Source organism: Cervus elaphus, chromosome 33, assembly GCF_910594005.1.
Source record: "Cervus elaphus chromosome 33, mCerEla1.1, whole genome shotgun sequence".
In the NCBI taxonomy this organism is placed as follows: Eukaryota; Metazoa; Chordata; class Mammalia; order Artiodactyla; family Cervidae; genus Cervus; species Cervus elaphus.
Window position 1 is genome coordinate 9,210,178 of NC_057847.1, and position 16,298 is coordinate 9,226,475.

Sequence of the window (16,298 nt, forward strand, 5' to 3'; positions counted from 1 at the left end):
CACCTTGTGGCTTGTGGGGTCTCAGTTCTCTGACCAGGAATTGAACCCGGGCAGTGAAAACCTGAAGTCCTAACCATAAGACCACCAGGGACGTCCCCTCCTTCCCTTTTCTCTTCTGTCTATTTCTGTTTCCCTTGATATCCCTCCTTCCCCTCCCCACCACCCCTGTTTTTCTTTACCTTTACTATTCTCACTGTCTCTTCCTTTCTTTTATTCTTCTCTTTCATACTATATTTTCTTCCCCAGCACACTTATTTTAGAAAATCAGGATCTACAATAGGGCAGAGAAAAATGTAATAAAAAATCGTAGTGGCCAGTCTTTTTTGGAAGGGCATGTGCCTGTCTGCTGGTGTTGATAGTTTAGATCCCACCCTCCCTGTAGGTGTTGGGGAGGTGGGAAGAGGTGGCCCGGCCTCCTGCTAGACTGAGACATGACCAGCATGAGGAGAGGGAAGTTCAGAGTTCTCCTTTGTCCAACATTCCCAAGATCAAAATGGACTGTTATTTATCTTGGCCTGTCTGGCTTATAGAGCTCTGTCTGAAAAATAATAATAAAGCATGTTTTGGGAGCTGGTCTCATAGCTCAGTTGTTAAAGGATCTGCCTGGAATGCAAGCGACCTGGGTTCGATTCCTGGGTTGGGAAGATCCCCTGGAGAAGGAAATGGCAATCCACTCCAGTATTCTTGCCTGGAGAATCTCGTGGATGGAAGAGCCTGGCAGGCTACTGTCCCTGGGGTTGCAAGAGTCGGACACAACTTAGCGACTAAACTACAAACCACCACATCCCATGTTACATTTCAGTAAATTGTCCTGACACTGTTTCCCTATTAAGATTCCTTACATATTCCCTCAAGACTCTCACACTGTACAGACACTAATGAATATTACTGGAAAACATGCTTCCTAAGAGAAAACTGGTGTGAATTAACGGCTTTCACATGAAATTCTTTTTAAGTGTAATTTTGTTTTTGAAATTACATGAGTAAATATACTGTAGAATAACCCCCCTTCCCCAAAGTTCTATTCTTCCTCCATGTAAAGCACCACTGTTAACAATTTTGATGTATTACATGTATTTTCAGTAATATTTTAAACTTAGTTTTTCCTGCTTATAATTAAAAATTTGAGATTATAAAAAGAAAAATCACTCACCACTCAAAAGCAATTTGACAAAAATTTTGGCTTGTTTTCTATTGATATTTTAATATAATTAAAATTATATTTATATAATTTTGATCACTTCCTCTCAGTAAACCACCTTATATATTTATCATTTGTAATGGCTGCGTAAGTCTGTCTATAATGTAAAAATATATTAGTAATTTCTTAATTTGTCTATAGTTTCTGATTTTTCACTTCTAAATAATTTAATAACCTGCACTACATTGTATGTTTATATGCTAATTTATTCCATGGAATGCTTTTAAAATAACATTAAAATGACAAAGCAGTGCATGTTTTTATATAAATCTTTAAATACAAAAAGCACAAATAACCCCAAAAAACAAAGTAAATAGCAACGGGACCATACCTATCAATAATTACCTTAAATGTAAATGGATTAAATGCCCCAAACAAAAGACAAAGACTGGCTGAATGGATACAAAAACAAGACCCCTATATATGCTGTCTGCAAGAGACCCACCTCAAAACAAGGGACACATACAGACAGAAAGTGAAGGGATGGAAAAAAATATTTCATGCAAATGGAGACCAAAAGAAAGCAGGAGTCGCAATACTCATATCAGATAAAATAGACTTTCAAATAAAGGCTGTGAAAAGAGACAAAGAAGGACACTACATAATGATCAAAGGATCAATCCCAAAAGAAGATACAACAATTATAAATATATATGCACCCAACATAGGAAAGGAGCACCACATATGTAAGGCAAATGCTAATGAGTATGAAAGGGGAAATTAACAATAACACAGTAATAGTGGGAGACTTTAATACCCCACTCACACCTATGGATAGATCAACTAAACAGAAAATTAACAAGGAAACACAAACTTTAAATGACGCAATGGACCATCTAGACCTAATTGATATCTATAGGACATTTCACCCCAAAACAATCAATTTCACCTTTTTCTCAAGTGCACACGGAACCTTCTCCAGAATAGATCACATCCTGGGCCATAAATCTAGCCTTGGTAAATTCAAAAAAATTGAAAGCATTCCAGTCATATTTTCTGACCACAATACAGTAAGATTAGACCTCAATTACAGGAAAAAAAAAAAAAACTATAAAAAATTCAAACATATAGAGGCTAAATAACACACTTCTGAATAACCAACAAATCATAGAAAAAACAAAATATGCATAAAAACAAATGAAAATGAAAACACAACAACCCAAAACCTATGGGACACTGTAAAAGCAGTGCTAAGGGGAAGGTTCATAGCATTACAAGCTTACCTCAAGAAACAAGAAAAAAGTCAAATAAATAACCTAACTCTACACCTAAAGCCACTAGAGAAGGAAGAAATGAAGAACCCCAGGGTTAGTAGAAGGAAAGAAATCTTAAAAATTAGGGCAGAAATAAATGCAAAAGAAACAAAAGAGACCATAGCAAAAATCAACAAAGCTAAAAGCTGGTTTTTTTAAAAGATAAACAAAATTGACAAACCATTAGCTGGACTCATTAAGAAACAAAGGGAGAAGAACCAAATCAACAAAATTAGAAATGAAAATGGAGAGATCACAACAGACAACAATGAAATACAAGGGATCATAAGAGACTACTACCAGCAGCTCTATGCCAATAAAATGGACAACTTGGAAGAAATGGACAAATTCCTAGAAAAGTATAACTTTCCAAAACTGAACCAGGAAGAAAGAGATCTTAACAGACCCATCACAAGCACAGAAATCAAAACTGTAATCAGAAATCTTCCAGCAAACAAAAGCCCAGGACCAGATGGCTACACAGCTGGATTCTACCAAAAGTTTAGAGAAGAGCTAACACCTATCTTACTCAAACTCTTCCAGAAAATTGCAGAAGAAGGTAAACTTCCAAACTCCTTCTATGAGGCCACCATCACCCTAATTCCAAAACCAGACAAAGGTGCCACACAAAAAAAGAAAACTATAGGCCAATATCACTGATGAACATAGATGCAAAATTCCTTAACAAAATTCTAGCAAACAGAATCCAACAACATATTAAAAAGATCATACACCATGACCAAGTGGGCTTTATCCCAGGGATGCAAGGATTCTTTAATATCTGCAAATCAATCAATGTAATACACCACATTAACAAATTGAAAGATAAAAACCATATGATTATCTCAATAGATGCAGAAAAAGCCTTTGACAAAATTCAACATCCATTTATGATTAAAACTCTCCAGAAAGCAGGAATAGAAGAAACATACCTCAACATAATAAAAGCTATATATGACAAATCCACAGTAAGCATTACCCTCAATGGTGAAAAATAGAAAGCATTTGCCCCAAAATCAGGAACAAGACAAGGGTGCCCACTTTCACCACTACTATCCAACATAGTTTTGGAAGTCTTGGCCACAGCAATCAGAGCAGAAAAAGAAATAAAAGGAATCCAGATAGGAAAAGAAGAAGTGAAACTCACATTGTTTGCAGATGACATGATCCTCTGCATAGAAAACCCTAAAGACTCTACCAGAAAATTACTAGAGCTAATCAATGAATATAGAAAAGTTGCAGGATAAAAAATTAACACACAGAAATCCCTTGCATTCCTATACACTAACAATGAGAAAACAGAAAGAGAAATTAAGGAAACAATACCATTCACCATTGCAACAAAAAGAATAAAATACTTAGGAGTATATCTACCTAAAGAAACAAAAGACCTATACATAGAAAACTATAAAACACTGATGAAAGAAATCAAAGACGACACAAATAGATGGAGAAATACACCGTGTTCATGGATTGGAAGAAGCAATATTGTCAAAATGGCTATTCTACCCAAAGCAATCTATAGATTCAATGCAATCCCTATCAAGCTACCAACGGTATTCTTCACAGAACTAGACCAAATAATTTCACAATTTGTATGGAGATACAAAAAACCTCGAATAGCCAAAGCAATCTTGAGAAAGAAGAATGGAACTGGAGGAATCAACCTGCCTGACTTCAGGCTCTACTACAAAGCCACAGTCATCAAGACAGTATGGTACTGGCATAAAGACAGAAATGTAGATCAATGGAACAAAATAGAAAGCCCAGAGATAAATCCACGTACCTATGGACACCTTATCTTCGAAAAAGGAGGCAAGAATATACAATGGAAAAAAGACAACCTCTTTAACAAGTGGTGCCGGGAAAATTGGTCAACCACTTGTAAAAGAATGAAACTAGAACACTTTCTCCCAGCCAAGTACTAACCAGGCCCGACCCTGCTTAGCTTCCAAGATCAGACGAGATTGGGTGCATTCAGGGTGGTATGGCCGTAGACTAGAACACTTTCTAACACCATACACAAAAATAAACTCAAAATGGATTAAAGATCTAAATGTAAGACCAGAAACTATAAAACTCCTAGAGGAGAACATAGGCAAAACACTCTCCAACATAAATCACAGCAAGATCCTCTATGACCCACCTCCCAGAATATTGGAAATAAAAGCAAAAATAAACAAATGGGACCTAATTAAACTTAAAAGTTTTTGCACAACAAAGGAAAGTATAAGCAAGGTGAAAAGACAGCCTTCAGAATGGGAGAAAATACTAGCAAATGAAGCAACAGACAAAGGATTAATCTCAAAAATATACAAGCAACTCCTGCAGCTCAATTCCAGAAAAATAAATGACCCAATCAAAATATGGGCCAAAGATCTAACACACATTTCTTCCAAAGAAGACATACAGATGGCTAACAAACACATGCTCAACATCACTCATTATCAGAGGAAAAAACCTCAGTGAAGTACCATTACACGCCAGACAGAATGGCTGCTATCCAAAAGTCTACAAGCAATAAATGCTGGAGAGGGTGTGGAGAAAAGGGAACACTCTTACACTGTTGGTAGGAATGCAAACTAGTACAGCCACTATGGAGAACAGTGTGGAGATTCCTTAAAAAACTGGAAATAGAACTGCCATATGACCCAGCAATGCCACGCCTGGACATACACACCGAGGAAACCAGATCTGAAAGAGACACATGTACCCCAATGTTCATCGCAGCACTGTTTATAATAGCCAGGACATGGAAGCAACCTAGATGCCCATTAGCAGACAAATGGATAAGAAAGCTGTGGTACATATACACCATGGAATATTACTCAGCCATTAAAACGAATGCATTTGAATCAGTTCTAATGAGATGGATAAAACTGGAGCCCATTATACAGAGTGAAGTAAGACAGAAAGATAAAGACCAATACAGTATATTAACGCATATCTATGGAATTTAGAAAGATGGTAATGATAACCCTACATGCAAGACAGAAAAAGAGACACAGATGTATAGAACAGACTGGACTCTATGGGAGAAGGCGAGGGTGGGATGATCTGAGAGAACAGCATCGGAACATGTATATTATCAAGTGTGAAACAGATCACCAGTCCAGGTTGGATGCATGAGACAATTGCTCGGGGCTGGTGCACTGGGATGACCCAGAGGGATGGGATGGGGAGGAGGTGGGAGGGGGGTTCAGGATGGGGAACACATGCAAATCCATGGCTGATTCATGTCAATGTATGGCAAAAACCACTACAATATTGTAAAGTAATTAGCCTCCAACTAATAAAAATAATTGAGGAAAAAAAAGCACAAATAAACTTAGTGTCACTTGTAATCCCACCACACCTTATATTAACATTCTGGGTTATTTCTTTAATCCTTTATATATGTGTGCATAAACATATTATTACTGGTTTGGAGTTTCTTTTGTTGTGGTGGTAGTGTTTTAACTTTTAAGCAAAATTGTGATCATTTTCTTTTATACCTTGTTAGGTTTGTGTTTTACTTAACATGGTAAAAATTCATTTGAGTAAACATTCTTCAGTGACTAAATATTGTATTATAATATGATTGTACCATATTTTTTAAAGCAAACCCATCTTGCTAATCTTTTAGGCTACTTTTGATTTTTCACTGATAAAGTGGTGCAGCAATTCAGTTTTACTGTCCTAGGGTGTAGGACTAAGAAATCAAGAGAGAAGTTATTGAATTTGACATGCTAGGTACTCAGTTTTGTGTATTTTCAGACTTGGGGTAACCAGGCATTTGCCAGCTACAGGTCTTATTATCTATAACAAGGAGTAAATCAGCGCAGCCTGGGCATGTCCCAGTTGCTGAGGTTAGAGGGCTCAAATTCTTACAGAATGTGCTGGGAGTGGACAAGAAGTCCAGGCTGATGTGTAGAGCTGCTGGGGGTTGGGCAGTGGGCAGAGATGTGAGCAGGTAAGGCTCCCAGTGTGCACTGACTGCATATACTGAAAATTGGGGCACATTGTCTGAAAGGAAGTCAGATACTTGGGACTGTCCAGAAATCTGGGGTATTGCATAGGGCGATAGTTCTTTCTCATCTGATAATGAATTTTTACACCCCCTCACAGGGCTAGTGCCAAATACTAAAATTGATGTTAATATAATATTTGTAATTGGGATGTACATAGAAAATCTAGGATGGATATCAATGTAGCTCTTATTCAAGAATGATTTATTAGAGATCCTTGCTTATATCTGATGTAGAAGCTGAATCTAAAGGTGAGATAAGCCTAGGAGGGGTTCCCCAACTCAAAAGAACTTCACCACACTAGTACCAGCCCTAAAGTATCTCCTAGTCTCTACCTTATTTTAGCATTCTTTGAATTAAGCTTCACAGGTGATTCAGTAGTAAATTTCTGGGGAAAAGAACTAAAAGACCTCATCTCTTTTTAACTACTCAGCATTCATGAAGATTGGGATTGCTGGCATTACTGTAGCAAACAAGAGGTGTTTGCCGTGATCCAACATAAATGGCAGACCTTTTCAGCATTTCCTAAAGGTGTCAACTTCTTGGAGACCACACTTTTTTGAGACATAACAATCTTTTCAAAATATAGAAAAAGTTACCTAACAACAAATCTTTAACCATAAAAGGGCAAGTAGAAAGAGAATGCAAGAAGTAGTAAGCCCCTTGGATCAAGAGACTTAATTTACTTTTCTTTTTGTGTCAAACTGATTGCAAAGTAGTAGTAACAGTAGTAGTAGCTGATGTTTATTTTGAGCCCTGATTGTGTGCTTGTATTTTTTATTATTACCTGATTCACTTCTCCCAGCAGTCCCAAAAGTCATTCAGACAAGGGGCATCATTTGCACAGGGTTATAGAACCCTGACTATTTCTAATCTGAAACTAGAGCTCCAGCAAGCACTTAGCAGTTCTGATCTCATTCGTTACACTTACGGTTTTTTGTCGATGACTTTCCTTGCCTTCGAAGATCATAATTTTTTATGCCAACACTGTTTGAACTTGTGTATGTCAAATGGTCACCTCCATATGCAGTCTTTGAAAGGGAAAAGCATACAGTCAAAATGTAATCTGATGAATTAGTTTCATTCCTCCCCCGTTTCTCTCACCTAGCAAATTTCTGTGGACTTGAGGTGAAATTTAAAAATACGGCACAGATAACAACAAAATTATTCTTCTCTGAGAGAGCTTAATATGCATTTCTGACACTGCTGTGTGTACTTGCTCTGTTGTTCCTGAAGTCACCAAAGCTTATTCTGGTTATTCCAGAGCTGGGAACACTTCAGTCTGATGACTTTCAGATAAAAGAAGATTAAAGACAAAACTAAATGTATGTATGTATCAGTAATTTGCTGTTTAACTTTTACCCCACTCTTAGTTTCAGGGGACCTCCAAGAAGGGTATCAGTCGACTGGATAAACAGATGAGAAAGTTCACAGACATCAGGAAAAAAAGCAGATCTGCACACGCAGTAAAAATCAGCATCGAGGGCAATAAAATGCCCTTGTGACTGCCTGGGAGGTTCCCCATCGCTACTCAGGAAATGCGCAATGGACTCTTTGGAGAAAGATGGTATTTTAAACACTTTTTTAGTGTACCTGTAAATGATTCAGCTTGTATCAAGTGTCATAGGATTCGCATTTCTCTCAGTTATATTTAAAACCATTTGTTGTGCACTTTGTACAGAAGAATAGCAGTCATACTTCTATAAACTTTACACAATAAAATTCCATTCTGGTTTTGGGGGGCTGTCTCTTCATGGTCTTCAAGGGTGCATTCTCTACCGGGGTGAAAATTGGTTCTTGGTGAGTGAAGAAAAATTGCAGCTGTTACAGAGGTTTGACCCTTCAAAGCTCAACCTTCCAACTCCGGTATGGTGTGGCCTCCGTCCTTGTTCCTCACCGTGCGCTTCTTAAGACCCTTGGGACTTCCTGGGTACTAGGAATGTCTTTGTGTCGCTAATGAGGCGAGTCATGGTAGACCCCTGGATAACTAGGATGGGGGCTGGTCACCAGGAAGGACCTACCACAGAGGGTTGGAATTTGGGGCAGGCCCCATGGTGGGTGGGTGGGGACCCTGGAGATTGACCTGACCTAGTTGTAATGCCCCATGTTGTAACCAGTCGTGCCCAAATAATGAAGCCTCAGTTAAAAACTCGAGACACAGGCTCAGTGGAGCTTCCTGACTAGTGAACACTGATGTGCTGCAGTGGCGATGTGCCTTGATTCCACAAAGAAAGGGTGAAGAAGCTCTGCGTTTCCTCCCAGACCTTACCGCATCTTCCATGTGTCTTCATTTGGTTGATCCTCATTTGAATCCTTTATATTAAAACTCATTATAAAGACGTCCCTGGTGGCTCAGACGGTGAAAGCGTCTACCTACAATGCAGGAGACCCGGGTTCGATCCCTGGGTTGGGAAGATCGCCTGGAGAAGGAAATGGCAACCCACTCTAGTACTCTTGCCTGGAAAATCCCATGGACGGAGGAGCCTGGTGGGCTACAGTCCATGGGGTCGCAAAGATTCGGACATGACTGAGTGACTTCACGTTCACTTCCAATTATAAGGGCAGTGCTTTCCAGAGTTCTGAAACCATTTTGGCAAATTCTTGAAAGTGCAGGAATTATGGGAACCCCCAGATTTGTAAGTAGTCAGAAGTTGGGAGGGACTCCACTTTCAGACATCGTCTCAAATGGGGGTAGCGTGTGGAGGACAGACCCTAAACCTGTGGAGTCCGATTCTGACTCCAGGTGGTCAGTGTCAGAATCAAATGGCAATGTCTTAGTGGGGATTGAAACAAAATACTGACAAAGTCATCTTAGTATTTCTCTTGTTAAGGAAATTTTTAATGACTTGATTTCAGTTAGTTTAAATTTGTTTGCTCCTTGGGAGGGCAGGGGTGGGGGTGGGTCCTAACAATTTGAAAAAAGGTTAAGAAGTACTCTCTGAGAGGAGACATGGACACAGTGGAACTCGCTGTAATTGCTGATGAGCAGCCAGGCCATTGAGACGGGGAACAGTATAGCTTACAGCCGTGTGGCTCCATTTTTGTGAACTTTAAGGGCATTTTTATAGTCTCTGCAGACTTATTTGTGAGAAATCTCATTAATCAAGATGACTAAGTCCAAGAATAAATAATTGATTTTAATTATAGAAATCTTATGTTACAAATTGGGGAAGGGTTATCTGACTGTTGATATTCAGAAACACATGAGATTGTAGATAAAAGTCTTTGAACAACCAAAATACGAAGTTTGTGCACTTATAAAAGAATCTCTCAGGATCTCTTTACCCTTACTTTCAATAAATTTAAAAGTACAAATGTGATCGTTGTAAAAAGAAGGTAGGTAAAATAGAGGTAATAACTAACCACTAGGTGGAGGTAGAAGAACAGCTATTATCTGCAGCGTCATTTTTGTATCATACTCTGAAACACTTGTGAGAACAAGCACAGCCATCTACTGAAGCAAATGTTGATGACCTTGATCATTAAAAATTCTAAACAAGAAAAGTAAAGTAGCACTTTAAAGAGACTTCAAAGCTATTGATGCACCATTCTAGCATTTAAAGTGTTAAGTCCCAGTCATCTAGAAATTTCACCTATTTAGGGTTAAAATTCGCGTGGTGCCAGGTGTTAATGTGATAATCATACCTGAGAAATTTTAAATGTCAAAAAAATACTATTTTCTGTATAAAATGGCCATTGCTGCATGGTTTATTTTAGTCTCAAAACTGGCCAAGAATAGCCTTGTTTTCTGAATTGGAAATAGTTCCAATTTACAATAATGCTGCAAGAATGGTGAGATAAACCCCATATGCATTTCACCTCTGTACAGCAAGTGCTAACGTCCTGCCACGTTTGCTTTATCACAGAAGTGTAACTTGCTTACAGCTTGCCTCTTGATCCCCAAATGCTTAAGCAGATTTCTTTCCAAAACAAGGACCTTTAGTTTGTCCCGGTGTCGGTGGTGGTAACTTTGACCACATGGATGCAGTGATGCAGAATCACATTTATTTTTTCAGTTAACAAGTTTTAATTGTTGATTAATTTTAACATGGGGAAGTTGTGTGTGAATATGTAAAATACCCGTAAAATTTGCCATCAGAGAGGACAGTTTTTAAGTATGCAGTTGGTGGCAATGCAGTATTCACTTCGTTGTGCAGTAATCACTACTTTCCATCTCCAGAAATCTCAGCTTGCAAAACTGAAACTACCCTTTGGACAGTCACTCCTTTCTCCCCTCTCCCCTTAGCCTGGCAAGCGCCATTCCACTTTGTCTCCAGTTTTGGCTGCTCTGGGTATCTCATGTAAGTGGAATCATACATTACCTTTTTTGACTTGATCACTTAGCATACTGTTCTCAAGGATCATCCATGTTGTACCATTCATTTTAAGGTTGAAGAATAATCTATGGTCTGTATATACCACCTTTTGTCAATTCATTTTGTTGACAGACACTTGGGTTGCTTCCACCTTTTGGCCATTGTGAATAATACTGACATGAACATGAGTATACAAATACTTCTTTTGAGACCCTACTTTCAGTTTTTTCAAGTGTATACCCAGAAGTGGAAATGGTGGATCATATGGTAATTCTATGTTTAATTTTTTGAAGAACTGCCATACTGTTTTCCATAATGGCTATATCGTTTTACATTCTCACCAACAGGACCAGTTTGTCCACATCCTCACCAACGCTTATTTTCTGTTTTTTTGATAGTAGCCATCCTAATAGATGTGAGATTATATTATATTGTAGTTTTGATTTGTATTTCCCTAATAATTAGTAGTACTGAACATTTGTATTCTTTTGGGGGCTTTGGATATCTTCTTTGAAGAAATGTCTTTTCAGATCCTTTGCCCATTTTAAAAGTAAGTTTTTCCTTGTTGAGTTGTCAGAGTTCTCTATGTATTCTGGATAACTTTATTAGATTTGCAATTTTTTCCCCATTTCTTGGGTTGCAGTTTCACTGTTGTACCCTCTGACACATAATTGATTTTAATTTTGATATAGTTCAGTTTATTTGTGTCCTCTTTAATTGCCAGTTCTTCTGTGGTGTCCGAGAAATAATTGTCAGATCCAATGTCATGAAGCTTTTCTTACATTTTTTATAAGAGTTTTATCTCTTGTATTTAGGTCTTTGATCCATTTTGAGTTAACTTGCATTTGATTTAAGGTAAGCATACACCTTTTTTTTTTTCCCCCCACATGTGAATTTCTAGTTTTTAAAACACCATTTGTTGGGAATATTGTCCATTCCCATTGAATGATCTTGGCACCCTTGTCAACAATTATTTGACCATGTGTGTCTGTTATGTCTTTTTCTGGACTCTTATCAGTATGCCTGTCTTTGTGCCAGTACACCACTTTGACTACTGTAGCTTTGTATTAAAATTTTAAATCAGAAAATGTGGGTCCTTAATTCTTTTTTTAGACTGTTTTGGCTATTTGGGGGTCATTTGAAATTTTGTTTGAATTTTAGAATGAACTATATTTTTCTGTAATCAGCATCATTGGGGTTTTGATAGGGATTGTATTGGTTTGGTAGATCACTTTGGGTAGTATTGACATCTTAAGAATCTTCCAATTTATGGACGGACACATAACGTCTTTATGTTGTCTTCTGTAACTTCTTTCATCAACTTTGTGTAGTTTCCAGTGCACAAGTCTTTCTTTCACCTCCTTGGTTAACTGTAGTCCGAAGAATTTTATTCTTTTTGACACAGTTGTAAATGAAATTGTTTTCTTAATTCCCTTTTAGGATTTTTCATTGTTAACATGTAGAAATACAACAGATTTTTACATATTAATTTTATATCATTCAACTTTGCTAAATTTGTTAATTCTAACGTGTGGGTATGGGGTGTAGAGTCTTCTGGCACATCTACGTATAAGATTATGTCTACCAATAGATTTTGTTTATTTCCAATTTGGTTAACTTTTTTTTCTCTTAGGTAATTGCCCTGGCTAGGACTTCTAGTACTGTTTGATTAGAAGTCTCAAAAACAGGCATCCTGGGACTTCCCTGGTGGTCCAGTGGTTAAGAATCCGCCTGCAATGCAGGGGATGTGGGGTTGATTGCTGGTCGGGGAGCTAAGACCTCACATGCCACAGAGCAACAAAGCCTGTGCACTACAGCGAAAGATCCTGCCTGCTGCCACTAAGACCGGAAGCAGCCACATCAGTCAATCCAATAAATATTTTTTAAGTGGGCATCCTTAATTTTTCCTGATCTTAGAGGAAGAGCTTCTGATTTTCCACCACAGAGTATGATGTTATCTGTGGGCTTGTCATGTATGGCCTTTATTATCTTGTTATAGTTTCCTTCCGTTCAGTTTGTTGAATGTTTTTTTATCATGAAAAGATGTTGAATTTTGTCAAACACTTTTTCTGCATCAATTAAGATGGTCATGTGGTTTTTACCCATTCTGTTAATGTTGTGATGTATTACACTAATTGATACTTGTGTTTTGAACCACAAAGTACATAATTCTTTTATGTACTGTTGAATTTTGTTGGCTAAGATTTTGTTGAGGATTTTTTAAAAAAAAATTTACTATGGAAAACACCATGATTTTGTTGCTGTCATTAACATTAGTCACAAGGTGATTAAAATTTTTGTTTACCTCTATATTAATGAGAGTCGGACTGTGAAGAAAGCTGAGTGCCGAAAAATTGATGCTTTTGAACTGTGGTGTTGGAGAAGACTCTTGAGAATCCTTTGGACTTCAAGGAGACCCAACCAGTCCATCCTAAAGGAGATCAGTCCTGGGTGTTCATTGGAAGGACTGATGCTGAAGCTGAAACTCCAATACTTTGGCCACCGCATGTGAAGAGCTGACTCATTGGAAAAGATCCTGATGCTGCGAGGGATTGGGGGCAGGAGGAGAAGGGGACGACAGAGGATGAGCTGGCTGGATGGCATCACCAACTCGATGGGCATGAGTTTGAGTAAACTCTGGGAGTTGGTGATGGACAGGGAGGCTTGGTGTGCTGTGATTCACGGGGTCGCAGAGAGTTGGAGACGACTGAGCGACTGAACTGAACTGAACTGATATTAATCGAATACTCTCTTGTTTTAACTGTTGGAAGCATTGAATACCTGTGATACCTAATGAACGTACACTCTTGTTTATATTGTATGCTGTAGTCATATGATTCCTAGACGATGGCCTTGCTCTTACTGCTCATTGATAGTTCTTACCTAACAAAAAGCAACTTGTATTTTAACTTTAAAGTTAACATTACTTTTCTAGCTATTCTGGTAGTGTGGCCTAATTCAACTGCTTAAGTTGGTGCAATACACAATGGTATTATATGTGGCAAGAGAATTATTATAACATGTTGACTGTTACCCTCCTCTACTGGTAAGAATAAAGGGTTAATTAACGAAATACCTGTAATGGAGACAATTCAGAATTTTAAGGGCAATCTCTAATTACTCTGTTTTAACATTCAATTTGATACAAGTTCTTTATTTTTGAAAATGTGGTAATACATAGTTTATCCATATATAAAGTTCTCTCTTAACTAAAGTGAACGTTGAGATAATTGTTTAGTATCTATGTAACTTTTTTATTGCTAAGAGCTTTTTTTTGTAGTCATAATACATTTTCGAAAATAATTCAAAGACACTATCTTTTTAGCTTAATAAATTTTATTTTCTTAGAGTGAAAATAAAAGGCTATCAACTTATGCAGAAATTGAATTTAACCAACATTTATGTTTAGATCATGATACTTAACGATATAGGGAATCTCAAAGGGTGGAAGGTATGAACCCAACTTCAGGAAGTTTATAACCTTGGAAATAATTAGAAATGATAATTTCACTCTAATGATAATCAGTAATAATTATCACTCTAAAGAAGTGATATATTTCCTTAAGCTGAATTGTGACAATGCAGGGGGCGGTGCAGAGGGGTGACTGACTACAATTAAAGGGTATTTTCAAATAGATCTTTTAATATTACAGTCCGAAGCAGTGTTCTTTTGTTTTCATTGAGATATAATTGACATGCAACATTCTATTAGTTTCACATGTACAACATGATTCAGTCTTTATTTTGTAAAATCACTGCAATAAGTCTAGTTAATATCCATCACCATACATAGTTCAGATTTTTTTCTTGTGATGAGAACTTATTAAAATTTACTCCCTTAGCAACTTTAAAATATGCAATACAGTATTATAACTACAGTTGGTGTGTTTGCTGTACATTACATCCCTATGACTTAACTATCCTGGGAATTTGTACCTTTTGATCCCCTTCAATCCATTCTGGTTTTGGGGGGCTGTCTCTTCATGGTCTTCAAGGGTGCATTCTCTACCGGGGTGAAAATTGGTTCTTGGTGAGTGAAGAAAAATTGCAGCTGTTACAGAGGTTTGACCCTTCAAAGCTCAACCTTCCAACTCCGGTATGGTGTGGCCTCCGTCCTTGTTCCTCACCGTGCGCTTCTTAAGACCCTTGGGACTTCCTGGGTACTAGGAATGTCTTTGTGTCGCTAATGAGGTGAGTCATGGTAGACCCCTGGATAACTAGGATGGGGGCTGGTCACCAGGAAGGACCTACCACAGAGGGTTGGAATTTGGGGCAGGCCCCATGGTGGGTGGGTGGGGACCCTGGAGATTGACCTGACCTAGTTGTAATGCCCCATGTTGTAATCAGTCGTGCCCAAATAATGAAGCCTCAGTTAAAAACTCGAGACACAGGCTCAGTGGAGCTTCCTGACTAGTGAACACTGATGTGCTGCAATGGCGATGTGCCTTGATTCCACAAAGAAAGGGTGCAGAAGCTCTGCGTTTCCTCCCAGACCTTACCGCATCTTCCATGTGTCTTCATTTGGTTGATCCTCATTTGAATCCTTTATATTAAAACTCATTATAAGGACTTCCCTGGTGGCTCAGACGGTAAAAGCATCTACCTACAATGTGGGAGACCCAGGGTCAATCCCTGGGTCGGGAAGATCGCCTGGAGAAGGAAATGGCAACCCACTCCAGTCCCCATGCCTGGAAAATCCCATGGACGGAGGAGCCTGGTGGGCTACAGTCCATGGGGTCGCAAAGAGTTGGACATGACTGAGCGACTTCACCTTCACTTCACCCATAGCCCACCCCTTGTTTGTTGAGAATTTTTGAATCTGTATACTTTAAGCATACTGGTCTGTAGTTTTTCTTGTCCTGTACAATCTTTCTCTGTTTTTGGCATCAAGATAATGCTGGCCTCAGAATCTGGAGTTTGGAAGTGTTCCCTCCTCTTCAGTTTACATTGGAATCATTTGAGGAAGATTCATGTTAATTGTTTTCATGTTTGATAGAATCCACTGGTGAAGCCATCTTGTCATGGGCTTTTCTTTGTTGGGTGTTTTTCCAAAATTACCATTTCAATCTCTTTACTAATTACAGGTCTATTCATATTTCTGTTTTTTCATATTTCTATTTTGGCCCATTGTGTTTCTAGGAATTTGTCCATTTTTATCTAGGTTATCCTGTTTTGACATACAGTTCATAGTACTCCCTCATAATTCTTTTTATTTCTGTAAAGTTAATAGTAATACCCCTTCCTTGATTCTGATTTTACTTAGAGTCTTTTTTTTTTAGTCAGTCTAACTAAAGTTCATTTTGTTGATCTTTTCAATGAACCAACTCTTTGTTTTGCTGTTTTTTCTTTTTTTTTCTATTCTGAGTTTTATCTCTGCTCTAGTCTTCATCATTGCTTCTGCTCTAGGTTTAGTTTGTCATTCTTTTTCTAGTTTTTTAAGGTGTAAAGTTAGGTTACTGACTTAATGTTTTTTAATTAAAAATTTATAACTATAAATTTATCTCAGCATTACTTTTGCTGA

The 16,298-nt window shown here is 38.0% G+C and overlaps 1 long non-coding RNA gene across 1 annotated transcript; it reads left to right on the forward strand.

The window, feature by feature from the left end:
• The first annotated feature begins 9,150 nt into the window (after positions 1-9,150).
• On the forward strand, positions 9,151-13,125 carry LOC122688483. The gene is made up of 2 exons (XR_006339469.1): positions 9,151-11,632; positions 12,411-13,125. It is a non-coding gene; the product is annotated as an uncharacterized LOC122688483 (long non-coding RNA).
• The last annotated feature ends 3,173 nt before the right edge of the window (positions 13,126-16,298 follow it).